The sequence below is a fragment of the Polypterus senegalus genome, chromosome 15, assembly GCF_016835505.1.
Source record: "Polypterus senegalus isolate Bchr_013 chromosome 15, ASM1683550v1, whole genome shotgun sequence".
Classification (NCBI taxonomy): Eukaryota; Metazoa; Chordata; class Cladistia; order Polypteriformes; family Polypteridae; genus Polypterus; species Polypterus senegalus.
The window spans coordinates 14,890,550-14,907,041 of record NC_053168.1 but is presented as its reverse complement, the minus strand read 5'-3'; positions in this window follow the sequence as shown (position 1 = coordinate 14,907,041).

Genomic DNA, 16,492 nt, shown 5'->3' with positions numbered 1-16,492 from the left:
CACTAAGCTTTACACAGTGAGTGGGGAGCCACTTCAACCACCACTAATGCGTAGTATCCCCCTAGATGATGTGATGGTAGCCATTTTGTATCAGTATTCTCAACAAACATTAGCTATTAGGTGGTGAAGGGGTGAGAGATAGCCAGCCAATTAGAGACAGGGAATGATTAAGGAGCCAAAATGACAAGCCTGTGCCATGGTGGGCGATTTAGCCAGGACATCGGAATGCATCCTACTGTTTAAAAAGAATTCCCAGTCATCTTCAGTGACCACAGAGAGTCAGGACCTCGGTTTTATGAAGGATGCTGACATTTTAACAGCACAGTGTCCCCGGCACTGCAATGGGGTATTGGGATCTGACCACATTGTAAATGCCCCCTCCTGGCCTTGCCAACATCTTTTCCAGAAGCAGCCAAAGCTTATTCCTAGTTGGTCTCCCATGCTTGGCTTCAGATAGATAACCTCTTCTGAAGTGCATGTGCTATGTGAATGTATAATTGGAGAGGAGAAGGAGGCTGTGCTTTCAGTGTGATGGATTTTTATCAGGACATTATTTGTTTGATCTTAACTTAGACTTAACTGTTTGTTATTGTTTGTTGTATGCTTGTTTATATATACTGCTCAGAAAAATTAAAGGAACCCTTTTGAATCCGAGTATAACATTGTGTCAATGAAAGTTCTGAGCTATTGATCTGGTCATTGGAGTAGCAGAGGGGGTTATTCATCAGTTTCAGCTCCTTTGGTGCACTAGAGAGGCAACAATGAGATGACCTCCAAAACAGGAATGAATGGTTTAACAGGTGGAGGGAGGTCACTGACATTTTTCCCTCCTCATCTGTTTTGTCACTCGTTTTGCATTTGTCTACAGTCAGTGTCACTACTGGTAGCATGAGGCCATACCTGGACCCTACAGAGGTGGCACAGGTAGTCCAACTTCTCCAGGATGCCCCATCAATACGTGACATTGCAAGAAGGTTTGCTGTGTCTCCCAGCACAGTCTCATGGGCATGGAGAAAATTCCAGGAAACAGGCAGTTACTCCAGGAGAGCTGGACAGGACCCTCGTAGAAGGTCCTTAGCCCATCAGCAGGACCCACCGGTATCTGTTCCTTTGGGCAAGGAGGAACAGGATGAGCACTGCTAGAGCATACATCATGACCTCCATCAGGCAGGCCACTGGTGTGAATGTCTCTGACCAAAAAATCAGAAACAGACTGTCACCATGGAGCTTGATTGGAATTTGCCAAAAAATACTAGAATTGGCAGGGCCACCACTGGCGCCCTGTGCTTTTCAAAGATGAGAGCAGGTTCACCCTGAGCACATGTGACAGACGTGAAAGGTTCTGAGAAGCCGTGGAGAATGTTATGCTGCCTGTAACATCGTTCAGCATGACCACTTTGATGGTGGGTCAATTATGGTCAGTCTGGGGAGGCATATCCATGGAGGGATGCACAGACCTCTACAGGCTAGACAACGGCACCTTGACTGCCATTAGGTATCAGGATGAAATCCTTGGACCCATTGTCAGACCCTATGCTGGTGCAGTGGCTCCTGGGTTCCTCCAGGTGCACGACAATGCCCGGCCTCATGTGGCGAGAGTATGTGGGCAGTTCCTGGAGGATGAAGGAATTGATACCATTGACCGGCTCCCACAATCACTCGCCTGACCTCAATCTGATAGAACACCTCTGGGTGGGACATTGGGTTTCGGTCTATCCGACACCTCAGACTGTCCAGGAGCTCAGTGAATGCATACTAGCACGTGGAGGCCATACAAACTACTGAGTACGATTTGGAGTTGCTGAAATGAGATTTCGTCCAAATGGACTCGCCAGCCTGCCTGCCGCATCATTTTTTTTACTTTGATTTCTGGGGTGTCTTTGAATTCAGCCCTCTGTAGGTTGATCATTTCCATTTCCATCAAACGATGTGACTGCCATCCTTTTGCTCCCAACACATCACCATATCAGTCCATATCAGTAGAGATAGCCAGCAGGATTTTTTTCCCATTCAGATCTGATGTGTTTTCAAAGGGTTCCTTTAATTTTTTTGAGTAGTTTATATATATATATATATATATATATATATATATATATATAACAGTAAAATTCATGATTTTCTTGAATAGGAAAAGTGAAAGGTATATTGCATCAGGCTGCAGAAGTCTTTGATGTCATGACTTATAAAAGGCTTATTAGCAATTTTTCTTGTTTTTGTATTTATTTTTTTTTATTATCTTGTGGAATCCTAAAGAATGAGAACACTTCATGTATGGATATTGTGTAATTTTCCACTGGTGACTTTAACAACACACACACACACTAAATGTTGCTTTTTTCTCATCCCAGGAAAATAAGACTCTCCAAACTTGATCACACTAATGGTGAGTGATACATTTTTAGTATCTGACAACCTCCTTTGAGAGATGATCACATAGATTTCAGGTGTGAAGTATGGCACATCTCTTTGACAGTTATTGAAGTAAATTTTCAAACAAACAGATATGTAGTAAGCTGACATTTAAATTTTTTTCTTTAAAGAAAAAAGGTTTTTCTCACATCAATGCACTGTGGCGGTTGCTACAAATACTATTTCAGGCTGCAGTTTCTTTACTGTTAGTTTACACTTGGCATGTTGAACCTTCTATAATGACAAATGCTGCATTAGAAAAGTAAAGAAGAGCATCATCATCATGTGTAGCAATATTTAAGCCATTTACATTGACGGTGATGGTGCCACAGAGTGCAGCCTCACACTTCTGAATTTGCATCTTGCATCCTTTCATGACATATTCTATTCATGTCTGCTTTGCTGTTCTCCAGGTGTTTCTCTCATATTTCCATAAAAGTGCAGTGTTATTGTTTGTGATGTGCCATTTGTTAGAATGAAAGATGAAATGCATTTTATTCAGTAGAGCCATATCAGAGCAGGGAGAAAACCTTTACTGGTGGTGTGGTGTGTGAAGTCAACACAGTACCATGAAGGAGATGACTGACTTACAGCTCTTGATTACACTTCTGAAGTGTGGTAACCAGGGGGTACACAGCTCCCCCAACACCCGACACAACAGACAAAGGCACAAATCCCAGTGGGGAAGAATTTTTCTCTCGCTCCCCACAACAGCACAGTACAAATAAGTCCATGTAAACCCCAAACACACACAGTCCCTTTCTCTCCTTGTCTTTTCTGCCTCCACTCCTCCCTCAAGCTTCGTCTTCCACTTCCCGACTTTGGCTCTTGGAGTTGTGGAAGCTGGCCCCTTTTATAGAACACCCAGAAGTGCAGCCAGAAGGAGATCATGGAACACCTGGAGTACTTCTGGCTGCTCTATAAAAGGGGCCAGCTGCCACAACTTGAGGAGTCGGGAGGAGGTGGATGAAGCTTGCAAGGAGGAGTGGAGGCAAAGAAGAGAAAGAAGAGAGAGAAAAGGACAGTGTATTGGTGCTTAGTGCTATACTGTACTGTGGGAAATAGGTCAAAAGTGTTTCCCACAGTTGAATAAAGGTGTGTTGTGTGCTGGACTTAGGCTCAGCGTCCGTTGGGTCTGGGGTTCGGGGAGCTCTACACCCCCTGGTGTCCACAACAGTTAATTACAATGAGTATTTGATTAGTTGGGCATTTCTCATGTCCTTGCAAGTTACTAAGAAACGGACCCTCGGAGTCAGTATTATGCTACACTAGATTATACTGGTTTTCTTTTAGGGGTAATAATTTTTTTCCCTTTTGTCCCAGGGATGAATATTTTTCCAAAAAATTCATTTTTCTTAAAAGCACATAACGCAATGGTTTTGAACATAAATCAATATAAAATACTTATTTATAACAAATGTGGCTCAGGTGTATGTTCCATCAGCCTCTCTAGTATGTAAATTCACATACCTGTTTGTCTCTTCACTCATTAGCTGAAAGGCACTTAGTAGTAGTAGTCGAGTGGCTGGTAATACGTAGTGTCCACTAGCACGCTGTGTCGCTTGATGAAGTCCAGTAGCCAGCTTTTCTCCCACTACTCCATGTCTGTGTAGTCCTCCCAGGGTGAATGTTACTGATGCAGGTACCTGTCTTTCATTTTTGATTTCCAGATCATTTGCATCAAAATCGGAGATGTGTCTGTGCAGTCTTACCACATGAACGTTACTCTAGGTGCGGCAGCTGCACAATCAGCTGGGGAATGATCAGCTGATGCAGGTACCTGACTTTCATTTTCAATCTCCAAATCATTTGCATTAAAATCAGAGTTCAACAAGTCAGCTGTAATATTCAAAAAAAAAAAAAATTAATAAGTAAATTATACTCATGGAATATTTTACAAAGTATACTCACTATTTTCTTCTATCTCTCGCCCAATGTCGATGTCATTCTAGACGTTGTTTATTCTACATTACTCATGCACGTGCAGTGATTTGACGTCAAGTCAACAAGTCTAACGGTCCTCCTAACAAAGAGGGTCTACCAATAATGAAATAGTGAGGTATATTAATGTTGACAGCTTTTCTTCACCCTCTGCCCATGAATGTCGACTTTTGTAGACATTATTGGCTACTACTCTATTTGGTATACTTTCAAGAATGTTATGTTTAACTGTTAACTGTGTGTCGGGTTTAAGTGTTACAGTAAGTGTTAACTGTGGAATGGTCTGCATGTTACTATAAGAGATGCCCCTATGGTCTCAGCTTTCAAATCCCAGCTTAAGACTTACGACTTCAGTTTAGCCTACCCTGACTAGAGCTGCTGATTAACCATACAGACTGCATTAGCACTAAAACATAAGTAATATGATGGTTATAATTTGTTACTAACCCTCACCTATTCTGTTTCTCTTCTCAGTACTCAAATGTGGCATTTGGTGCCACTGCCCGCTTGCCAGGTTGTTCTGCCTGCCTAAGGTAATCTGGATAAGAAGGATCACAGGAATCGTCGAGTAGAGGGTTCCCGCTGACTCAGCTGTGGAATTGCCAATAGGGGGAGGCAGCTTGATGGCCTCTAAACAAAACCAAATCATATTATGTGATATCATCTACTGTTAAATCCTGCTCTGTACTTGTAAAATTTGTATTTTACTATTATGCTGTATTGAGGATTACTTGTGTTGTGTTCTGTGTATTGTATTGTATTGCCTCCCTTCTTTTTGACACCCACTGCACGCACAACCTACCTGGAAAGGGATCTCTTTCTTAATTGCCTTTCCTGAGTTTTTCCTTGTCTTCTTAGAGAGCGGAGGCTGAGGGGCAGTCAAGAGGTAGGGCCTGGTAAAGCCCATTGTGGCACGTCTTGTGTGATTTTGGGATATACAAAAATAAATTGTATTGTACGAGGTGAATGTTGACGCACAGCACCATCCAAGAACAACGACAAACAGGTTTTGACACGTCCATCGTAGAGTCTTGTTTGTGAGACGTTTCAACTTGTTTGATACCGTCTGTTGTTTGTAAGCCACTGTTGAGTTCAAGTGTGTTTTTCAAGTTTGTCGTTAATAATGGATATCGAGCAACGCATTAACATGAAATTTTGTTTCAAATTGCAAAAAGCTCAGGAAACCCATCAGATGTTAAGATCGGTTTATGGTGACACTGCACCGACTGCTTACAAGTGGTTTGATTGATTTCATAATGGATCTGGCTTGGTTGAAGACGAGAAAAGATCAGGACGTCCTTCAACATCGATAACTGAGGAAAATGTTGAAACAGTTTCAATCTTCATCATGACAACGCTCCTTGTCACACATCCCTTCTAGCACAACGATTTCTGTCGAATAAAAACATTAGGCCGTGTCCGCATCCACCTTATTTGCTGGATCTGGCACCGTGTGACTTCTGGCTGTTCCCTATATTGAAAATGACCATGAAAGGCAAACGATTTCAATCCATTGAGGACATCCAAGCAGCCACGATAGCCCAACTAAAGACACTCTCGAAAGAACACTTCCAGAACTGCTTTGCAAAGTGGCAAGAACTCTGGGACAAGTGCATTCAAAGTGGAGGGGAGTATTTTGAGGATGACTAGTAGTTGTAAATCTTTTACTGCACTAAATGCTTCTTTTTTAAAACATTACCTGTATTTGTTGATCACACCTCGTGTTGTATTGTATAAGTGTGACTAGGCTGAGTCCACGGCTACAGGGAATGAGTTACGAGGAAAGATTAAAAGAGCTGAGTCTTTAAAGATGATTAAGAGGAGACCTGATTGAAGTGTATAATTATGAAGGGAATTAGTCCAGTGGATTGTGACGGTGACTTTAAAATGAGTTCATCACGAACTCAAGAATACAGCTGACACTTCTTAAAGGTAAATTTTGCACAAATGTTAGGAAGTTTTTCTTTACACAGAGAACCACAGACACTTGGAATTAGCTGCCAAGTAGCATGGTAAACAGTAGAACTTTAAGAACCTTCAAAATTCAACTTGATGTTACTTTGGAAGAGTTGGATAAGTGAATAGGACTGGCAAGCTGTGTTGGGCTGAATGGTCTGTTGTCATCCAGATTGTTCTAAAAAAAAAAAAAACAAATTCAATACTTTGTTTTAAATATCATTTTTGATTTGGGCTGTTTTCCACCACCATTTTGTTTTTTGCTCAGCTGCACTAAATAGGCTTTATGCACATTCTCTTCCAGATCCTGTGTCTTCCAGCTGCCTCATTTCCGGCACTGATATCGTAACTGAGTAGTTATGGCGAGTTTTACCTAATCGTTTCAAGACATGCTCAGACTTACGGTAAACGAGGTAAGTTGCATTTTTCAAACATTGTGCCGAATATCGGGAGCTAAAAAGGAGAAGGACTTCAAACTATATGTTTCAAGCTACATACACAATTACGAAAGTAAGATCCGGACATATTAACGTGTTTGAGTACCAGCCAAGCTTAATGTAGTCATTAAACTTTATTCACAAAAAGGTGAATATGTAAGAAAGTTTAATAGATAATAACACGAGTCTGCTGGACATCTTAACCTTGTCTCTGTCTAAGCCTGCAAACTGGCGAATGAGAAACCGCTGCTTCATTGTAACGGTCTCAATTTTGTTTCCTCAGCTGGAGGATCTCCTGTCTGAGAGACATGTTTTCGTCAAGTGCTAAATCAACAACTGCTGGATTTGGACTCGAAGCGTAGTCGTGGGTCTCGAGGATTTTATCACCCTCCTCCTCGACCGGTTTGTGTCATCCTTCGTCAATCACTTTCTCCTCTCACAAACTCACAAACTCCCCGGAGAAATTGTTCCACTCAAACAACACAGGAACCGCTCCCTCCTTCAACAATCTCAGCCCCTAATTCCTGTAAATCCTCGTTTTTAAAATACCGACTACAAACTATGGGGGCTACCCATAAAGATAGCAACGATCCATTTAGATTGGGCTTCCGCATCACAGGAAAATGTATAAAAGCCAAGTACCTTGTTGTACTCCCTGGAAGCTTGACATAAAGGTACATAACGATGCTCAACTGTAGAGCTATCTGTACGCTGAAACTTATACTTCTTTTTCTTGGACATTCTCGCCACTTAACAAAAATCACAACTGCAGTATGGACAACTGAAGAGACTGAGGTGGCTGAGATTTCACCGGAGGTACGTCTGCACGACCGTGTGCATATCGCCTATTGGCAGGTTTTGCCCAGTAAGAAGCATGGCTTCGGAGGTCGTGACCCTGTCAGTCATTATGGCCTGTTGTCGTCTAGATTGTTCTAATGTTCTAAAAAACATACTTAATAAACAAAAATGTGATAACTGACTCTTGGATGAAGTAACTAAAAAAAATATGAAACGCTGCAACTTTCATATTCGTTAACCGTAGCTGCACAACCCCTGAAGGTTACGCCATGCATATATTTTCACATTTGTCTGTATTAGATTTTTTTTTATTGAATTTATTAAAAACATAGAACATTCCATAAAATCAAGTCATGCTTAATAAAACTAAAATCAAATCAACCTCCACCCATGAAAAGGAGAGGAAGGCCAACACCCCGAGCAAAACTGTTAAGAGTAGTAAAGAGAGAAAGGAGTCTTTTCTCCCAATATACAGTAAATGTTTATTCTAAAATGTTATTTATCAGATCCTGCCAGGTTTTAAAAAAGTTTGCACAGATCTTCTCAGTGAATATTAGATTTTTTTCCAATTTCAAATAGTGTATAATATCAGTTACCCACTGACTCAAAAGAGGTGGGTTAGGATTCTTCCAGTTGAGCAAGACAAGTCTACATGCTAATAGTGAAGTAAAAGCCATTCCAGTTTGTTCGTCCTTCCCCACTTTAAGCCCCTCTGCGAGCCCACCAAACACAGCTATTAGTGGATTAGGAGGGATTGGGACACCAAGGTTCTCAGAGTGGCATTTAAAGATTTTGGTCCAGAATGATGTTAATTTGGTGTACACCCAAAACATGTGGCTCAGTGAGGCTGGAGGTCGATTGCAACGTTCGTAAGTTGGATCTCGCCCTGGAAACAGTTTGGACAATTTTAAGTGAGATAGATGAGCTCAATAAAAGATTTTAAGTTGAATAATTGAATGTCTTGCACATATGGAGCTCGAGTGAATTCTGTGTGTGGCTGCCTTCCACTCCATTTCTGAAATGTTGAGTTAGAGATCCTTTTCCCACTGTACTCTGAGATCTTTAAATGGATGAGACTTTTATATATTATAGAAGTGCGGTCTGAGTCCCCAAGACTCATCAGTATTTCTTCTGGAATAGAAATAGGTAGGATTTGAGGAAAATTGGGCAGGTTTAATTCAGCAAAGTTTCTAATTTGGAGATAGTGGAAAAGTTGTGTTGATGGGAGATTAAGCTTGGAGTGTATTTGTTGAAGGGATGCAAAGACATCTCTCTTTTATAATAAAAAATTCTGCAACGAGACGAGACTTTTTGGAAGATTTTTTCAAGTCCCAATAGTTGAGACATTGGCCATGAGATTTTTTCAAGTCATGCTCTCCTCTCAACCATTTTTAACCACGCACATGGTAATCTCAATTAAAGAAGACATATTATGTCCAAATCACAAAGGGTTATCAACAGAAAAAACGAGTACATGTGCAATCCTAGCACCGAGAAACGAGGAAGTCAAATGAATTAATGGCAAAAATGCCGATCGGTTACATATCCATCCATCCATCCATTTTCTAACCCGCTGAATCCGAATACAGGGTCACGGGGGTCTGCCGGAGCCAATCCCAGCCAACACAGGGCACAAGGCAGGAACCAATCCTGGGTAGGGTGCCAACCCACCGCAGGACACACACAAACACCAAGACCAATTTAGAACCGCCAATCCACCTAACCTGCATGTCTTTGGATTGTGGGAGGAAACCGGAGCGCCCGGAGGAAACCCACGCAGACACGGGGAGAACATGCAAACTCCACGCAGGAAGGACCCGGGAAGCGAACCCGGGTCTCCTAACTGCGAGGCAGCAGCGCTACCACTGCGCCACCGTGCCGCCCCGGTTACACATCAAATTGGTTAAATGCATATCAATAGACTATGCCAAAGCAGTTGGTGGTGATCGTGTGGAAGATGAAAACAACAACTTACAATATCCCAAAGAATATCTACAACTATTAACAACATCCGGTCTTACAACGTATGAATTGCTGTAGAAAGAAGGACGTCTCCAAGAAAGGTAATGTAGTACATCTTCCACGAATAATATTAAACAACAAAGGAGATCTTCATATGCCATTCGTATTTAAATGTTAACAGTTTCCGGGTAGAATGGCTTTTGCAAAGACAATTAGCAAATCTCAGAGATAAACATTTTATTTAATAGAGAGAAATAAACAAAATTTAATCACGGGCAGTTATACGTTGCATTGATGCATATGAAACAATTCCCATGAAAATAAAAATCTGTTTAAATTGTACATCCACATCCCCATATGCAAGTGGCAGTACCGCAGAGGATAGCATGTAGCACAGGCTGGGAGGTTGGCGAGCAAAGAGAGCAGGGGGCAAAGCCCCCTAGTTATTTATATACAATTCTCTAAATCATTTCATCTCATTCATTTTCCAAACATTAAAAATCATGTAAGTTCGAGAGGGTAGAAAAAGTTGGTTATCATGTAGAGGTGCCACAGATAACATATTCTCTAACTTAGAGTGCTTCCTACATTGGTTCCATATTTTAAACGAGTGAAGCACAATTGGGTTGTTAGTATATTCACAATACCCAGTAAATGGGGTACAAAACAAGGAATATAAAGAACTGCTGCAGGAATTCATTTCTATTGCAGACCAAGCTAGCGTGTGTTCATCTATTTGTGTCCATGTCCAGGTTTATATAGCTTGCATGTTTGCCACCCAGTATTAAAATTGAAAATTAGGTAGTGCCATGCCACCTTCTGATTTAGGTCGCTGTAGAGTCACCTTTTGAATGCATGGGTTTTTCGAATTTCAAATAAATGAGGTTATGATTGAATACATATTCTTTAACCTTAGCCGCTACACCATGCATATATTTTCTCGTTTGTCTGTATTTGTAACATATAGAACCACGTTTGACAGTGAAACCAGACTAAGAGAGTAAGACTCGGGATGAAACACTGGAATTTGTAACAACTCCCAGAAACAATGGTGGGAATAAGAGGGAGCGTGGTAGGTAGCTGACATGGAGACTTTAATACTAGTTAGCGGCTAAAAAGAGCTTCAGTCTATAGACCTGGGAGCAATTCTGGGATCATGACAGACTGTAATGGATTAAAGTTAGTCTAATCCGAGCATGTTGAGCTTGGAGTCTGAAGAAGAGTGGTTGACAGGCCGGAGAAAAGAGGACAGAATCAAGAGAGTAAATCAATGGGAGCTGAGAGGGCAAAGTGACTGGGGAACAAGGAAGGCGTAGAGTGCCAGGAGCTTCATCTTCTACTAATGGTTTGGGCCTTATGTGCTCACACTGGTGGTCCCATCCGTGTGTCGGTTTGTGTAATACTAAACCCACCTGATCAGAATATTTTGAAATCATTCTCGATTCTACCCTGCTTGTTCACAATATTAAGAAGGAAAAATGGAGAGAAAAATTTGTACAAGGTGGAATCTAGAAAGAAAATGGAAGAGCTGATGTGACATAACAATAGTACAGACACAACATCAACATAAATTTTAATGATTTGTTGTGAACTTGTAAATATTTCCATGCACTTATAAATACTGCATATTTAACCATCCTTAGAGAAGTTGTCATTTCTTAGCTGTTAGTAAAAAAATATAATCCTAGCCTGATTATCCATAAACAGTTTGAATTCAGTAAAAAAGTAAATAAATAAAAACAAGTCACTCTGGACATCTCCCTTGACTGGGACCGGAACAGATTGCCAAAGCAGTGTGACACAGCAGTGGCATTGAACTTGGCACAGTGTTGTCTCTCCAGATTCATCATTAATTATTTGCAAGACAAGATGTATTTCCCTTTCGATGAACTTCTTTTTTTGAGAACATCTTACGTGCCAGATTTTTATTGCATCCATAAAGGCAACCACCATTAGAGAGGTAGACGCACAGACAATTATGAAAATCCCCAAAACTGTTTCCTTATGTTCCTGAAAATGGCAATAAAAAATGAAGAATGCTTTGTATCCATCATCTCGTATTAAAATAATGAAAAAAAAGTATCAGTAGTTACTTTAAATCAGGCCTGGTTGTGAGCAAGTGTGGATGTGTGCATCACAGTTTGCCAAGTGTCCGATTCCATGTCCTTCCTGAACTGAAATAAGCAAAAGTAGAAAATGGATGGATGGATAGTGGAACCACATCTTCCACAAAAAGTGGAAATGTGTTCCTGAGGTCCCTGACCTGGACACCTTCCACCCTTTCTCTGCACCTAGAAATTCTGTCCATAAAAATTATGAACTGAATCGGTGACAATCGATTATCAGTGTGTTCCTACTGACTTCATCAGGCTGGTTTTCAACCACAACACTTTCTTTAGTTTACCGAGAATGGTGTAAAAAACAAAAGATGACTAGTGGGCAGCAGCTCAGTGGATGAAAAGATCTTGTTTTGATGAGAGAGGTAAGAGGAGAATGGACAGACTGGTTCAAGCTGACAGAAAGGATATGATAACTCAGATACAACTATGGTGAGCAGAAAAGCATCTCAGAATAGACAACACATCAAACCTTGAGCTACAATGGGCTACAACAGCAGAAGACCACGTCAGGTTTTCACTCCTGTCAGGCAAGAACAGAAATCTGAGGGTCCGGTGGGCTTGGACTCACCAAAAACTGGACAGTTGAAGACTGAGAAAATGTAACCTTGTCTGATAAGTCTCAATTCCTGCTGAAGCACATCTTGGCTAAAAAAGGGGCCTCAGTTGGTCAAAGCTTGCATATTGTAATCTTTTTAGTTAGCCATTTTACTTGACTTCTCAGTACATCCATAATGGCTAATAACACCTTAGTACTACTGAGGTACGCTTATTGTAGGGTCAGAATTCAGCACCCCCAACATGAATCCATGCATCAAACCTGCCTCATGTCAACAGTCCATGCTGGTGGTGTAATGGTGTTGGGGATATTTTCTTGGCACGTTTTTGCCCTGTTAATACCACTCAACCATGAATGCCACAGCTTAATTGAGGTTGCTGTCCATGTGCATCCCCAAATCTTCTCATAGCTACTTCCATCATGCCACAATAGCAAATGTCATCTCAAATTAGTTTTAATTCTCTGGAGGCTGAAAACCACACAAAGCAATGGTTTCAGACAAAAAACGTCTGTGGCTGCTGCCGGCACCTGTTTTTGTGCAGCGTGCGGCAGTCGCAGCGCGACACAATCTGCTTTGTACTTCTTGTCATTTTAAGTGGCAGTCCTCCCAGGCAAACATTGCCATATGCACCTTAGCTACATGAACATGTTCTGCACCACAATCAGCTGATGCCGGTACCTCACTTTCATTTTCCATCTCCAGATCACTTGCATCAAAACCGGACTCCAGACAAGTCAGAATCCCATTCCTGCTGTCCAAGGAGTATTTGGTTTTACACATTCTGGCCAGATATCGATGTCATTTTAGGGGTTCTTTGCTCTTCTCTACACATACATGCACAGGACGTTGAGGTCAAATGAACAAAGCTAACTTTCCTTCTAGCAAAGAGAGTCGAACTAAAACGTAACGGTGAGCTTTGTCGCCGTTTACAGCCGAGTAGCGTTAGAGGACCACTAGATGTTACATAGCATTCATTCTTGTTGTTAGAGGACCCCTGAATTTTCGTCAAAAGTCGACATCCGCCCTGAAAGAGTTAATGAACATGACAATGAATTCAGTGTTCTCTAGTGGCTTTCCCAGTCAATCCCAACCCGACAGAACACCTTTGGGATGTGGTAGAATGGGAGATTCACAGCATGAATGTGCAGCTGACAAATCTGCAGAACCTGCGTGAGGCAATCGCGTCAACGTGGACCAGTACTCTCAATGGAATGTTTCCAACATCTTGTAGAATCCATGCCACGAGGAACTGTTTTGAGAGCGAAAGGAGGCCCCCACCTAGTATTAAGTAGGGTGGTCCAAAGAATTTGCACTGTGAGCGTACAATGTATTGGAAATTCTAGGGTACTTAGCTTTATTACCAAGTAGACCCCGAGGGTCATTTCTTTGTTTTTGTTACAGTTCTCTCTTTTTGGCTCAGTTTCGAGTCTCCTTTTGCTCCCTTGTTTTTGATTACCTTGCAGTTATGATCTTCCAGCTGTTACGTCTCTGTTTATCAACTCCAGCTCTTCCTCTGCCTCACAGCATTTCTCACACACTTATGCATCTCTTAACTGTGGCAAGATGGGCAGCATGTTTATTTTAATTTTTTTCCTCGTGTTTATTTTCCGATTGTTAAACTTCGCTTGGGTTTTTTAAGACCATAAACACATTTGGTTATTTGTTTTATTGAATCCAGGTTTTTAAGGGTTCTAAAACTATTCCTGCAAAGCCATTTTGTGGGGCTTTATTGTACTGAATGCCAGGGTGTTTGTCATCCAGAGTCTAACTGAGTGTGACGTTTAGGGTGAAAGGTATAAAGGTTGGCCCTCAAGACGTCCAGATAGTCCGAGTTTGGTGATTTAACAAACTCAAGCGTTTGAGTGTTGTCTGTTGTGCAATAATCTTCACTCAAGTCCACTTCTTTTTGACTTAGAGTTTGTTTAATCACCATTGAAATTGGGCTACGGTTTTAATTCTTCTAATCTCCAGATCCATTAAATCAGTCCTTGTGGCGTGATTCCACGACAAAACACTTGGCTTAATATTGGGATGATCTGAACTGTGGTCAGGCGGAGTGAGGTAGACATGCTGTTTAAGAAGATGAAGGTTGCCTGAGACTGCTCCACTCACATTGTTAACAAACTGTCCCTATACGCTCGAGCATAAACATTCCCTTATTATTCACAGTGTAGGAGGAGCTGCTTCTGAGGACCATTGTAATCCAGATGTCCCAGGTTTGCACCCGGACACCCACAGTTACCACAGTGCAAAATGTGCAACCTGGGGTGGCCCGTGATGTGATTTCATGACAAAAGACTTGGCATAATGTTGGGATGATTTGAACTGTGGTCAGGCGGAGTGAGGTAGACATGCTGTTCAAGAAGATGAAGGTTGCCTGAGACTGCTCCACTTTCATCGTTTATCCTGGGACTGCTCCACTTGCATCGTTAACAAGCAGTCCCTATACGCTCGAGCATAACTGTTCAACCTGAGGTTGCCTGTAATGTGATTACATGACAAAACACTTGGTGTGTAGTCGGCGGGATTTGCACTGCGGATGGGTGGAAGAAGTTAGAGGATGCTTACGTCACCAGGAACTGCTCAGTTTGCAGTCCTTGTGTGCCCAAGCATGAGAATTCTGTTACAACTCACGGGTGTAGAAACAGCTGCTTCTGAAAGCTTTGGTAAGCCAGATGCCATGGATTTGCAGGTTCACAGACACTAGCCATTACCACATTACAAAATGTGAGACATAGGATGGATCATGGTGTGGTTCTACAACAAATCAACCTGTGTAAATTTCCTCTGGGTGCTCCAGTTTCCTCCTACAGTCCAAGACATGAATGTTAGATGTATTGATGATGCTAAATTGGTCCCTGATAATCGTTTGTGTTCAATCTACGACGGGCAGGCATCCTGTCCAGGGATTGTTCCTGCCATGTGCCCGGTGCTTACTGGAATAGGCTCATGTTTCTCCATGACCCTGTTAGATAAGCAGAGTTGGAAACTGGATGGAGTGATGAACAACTTCATATAACATTTCCTGACCCCCTTTGTCTAAGGAACCAGAGGCTCTTCAGGCAGGAGTGGTTGTAAAGCTCACATGGCTTTATGATGTCAGAGGTCCCCAGAGTAAAACTCACACAGTCAGGGTAAGAATAGGCAACCAGGAGTAAGATTCAAACACGGGTTGTTCTTCTGCCCTTGGAAAAGTCATCTGAGCTACTGGGAGCCTTGGAACCATCGGGTGGAAAAATTCTGTCCTCAGATTGGATGGACCAGCATTGATTCTACCATGGAATGCGCAGGATGGGAGGCAAGTTGGCCGAGGTCTCCAAGACGGTGACTGCTCGACTCTGACTTTGGACCCTGCAGAGGTGCAGCTGCCTGAGTTTTTGTTTTCCTCTCCTCCATTGTCAGTTGACTGTAGTTTAACAATTAATTAATGGACAGGCATTGTTGGTTTCCATTTACGTTAATCAATTTCCAACAATTTTGTTTTCCTATGAGTTCAGACATATCATTGTCATTAAGTGTACTAATTTTGTATTTAGTAAATTGTAAAATTGAATTTTACCTGAGACCTTGTTGCAGCACTATAAAAAATAAACTGAATTAAAATTAACTGAATGTTTGATGCATAAGGCATTATTATGTGATGTCATGTCTTGCTGATTTAATGATGCCTATAGTGGTTGTGAAGCCACCAGGGGGCGTATAGCCACCCTAACCCGGACACACACATGCAGGACGCAGGTTCAAACTCAACACCCGGTTTATCAGTTTTAAAGTGTGCACAAATCACCCACACTGCAACACACAGTTCAGTCTTTCCTTTCCGCCAGTCCATCCTCAGGCTTTGTCTTCTTCCTTCCAACTCTGGCCCTTCCATGGAGTGAGGCGGCTCATCTTATTCAGGTCCCGGGTATGTTCCAGGTGGCTCATCAGTATTACCTGGAATCACTCCCAGGTGCACTGGAGGTTCTCTATATGGCTCTGCAGCTCCCCCTGGCAACCCCCATGGAGCCCAACAGGGCTTCACCAAACTCCAGTTTGCCCTGCGGGAATCCATGTTACCACAGCCGCCCAGGAGGTTCTGCCCTCTAGTGTCCCGGGGAGGTATTGCCTTAAAAATGCCCTGGTCCTTCCAAGCTGTTGGTGTCCTGGTCAGGTAGTGGCCGTGGCTGCCCATCACATGGTCAAGTGAGGTACCATACAGGATTCAAAATAAATGTTGGGGTGTCAACCGGGTTGGTCTATTTACTATTGATGCCAGGTATAACAGAGAGCGTTCAGAGGTGCAAAACGAACAAAAAACAAGACTGCAGTC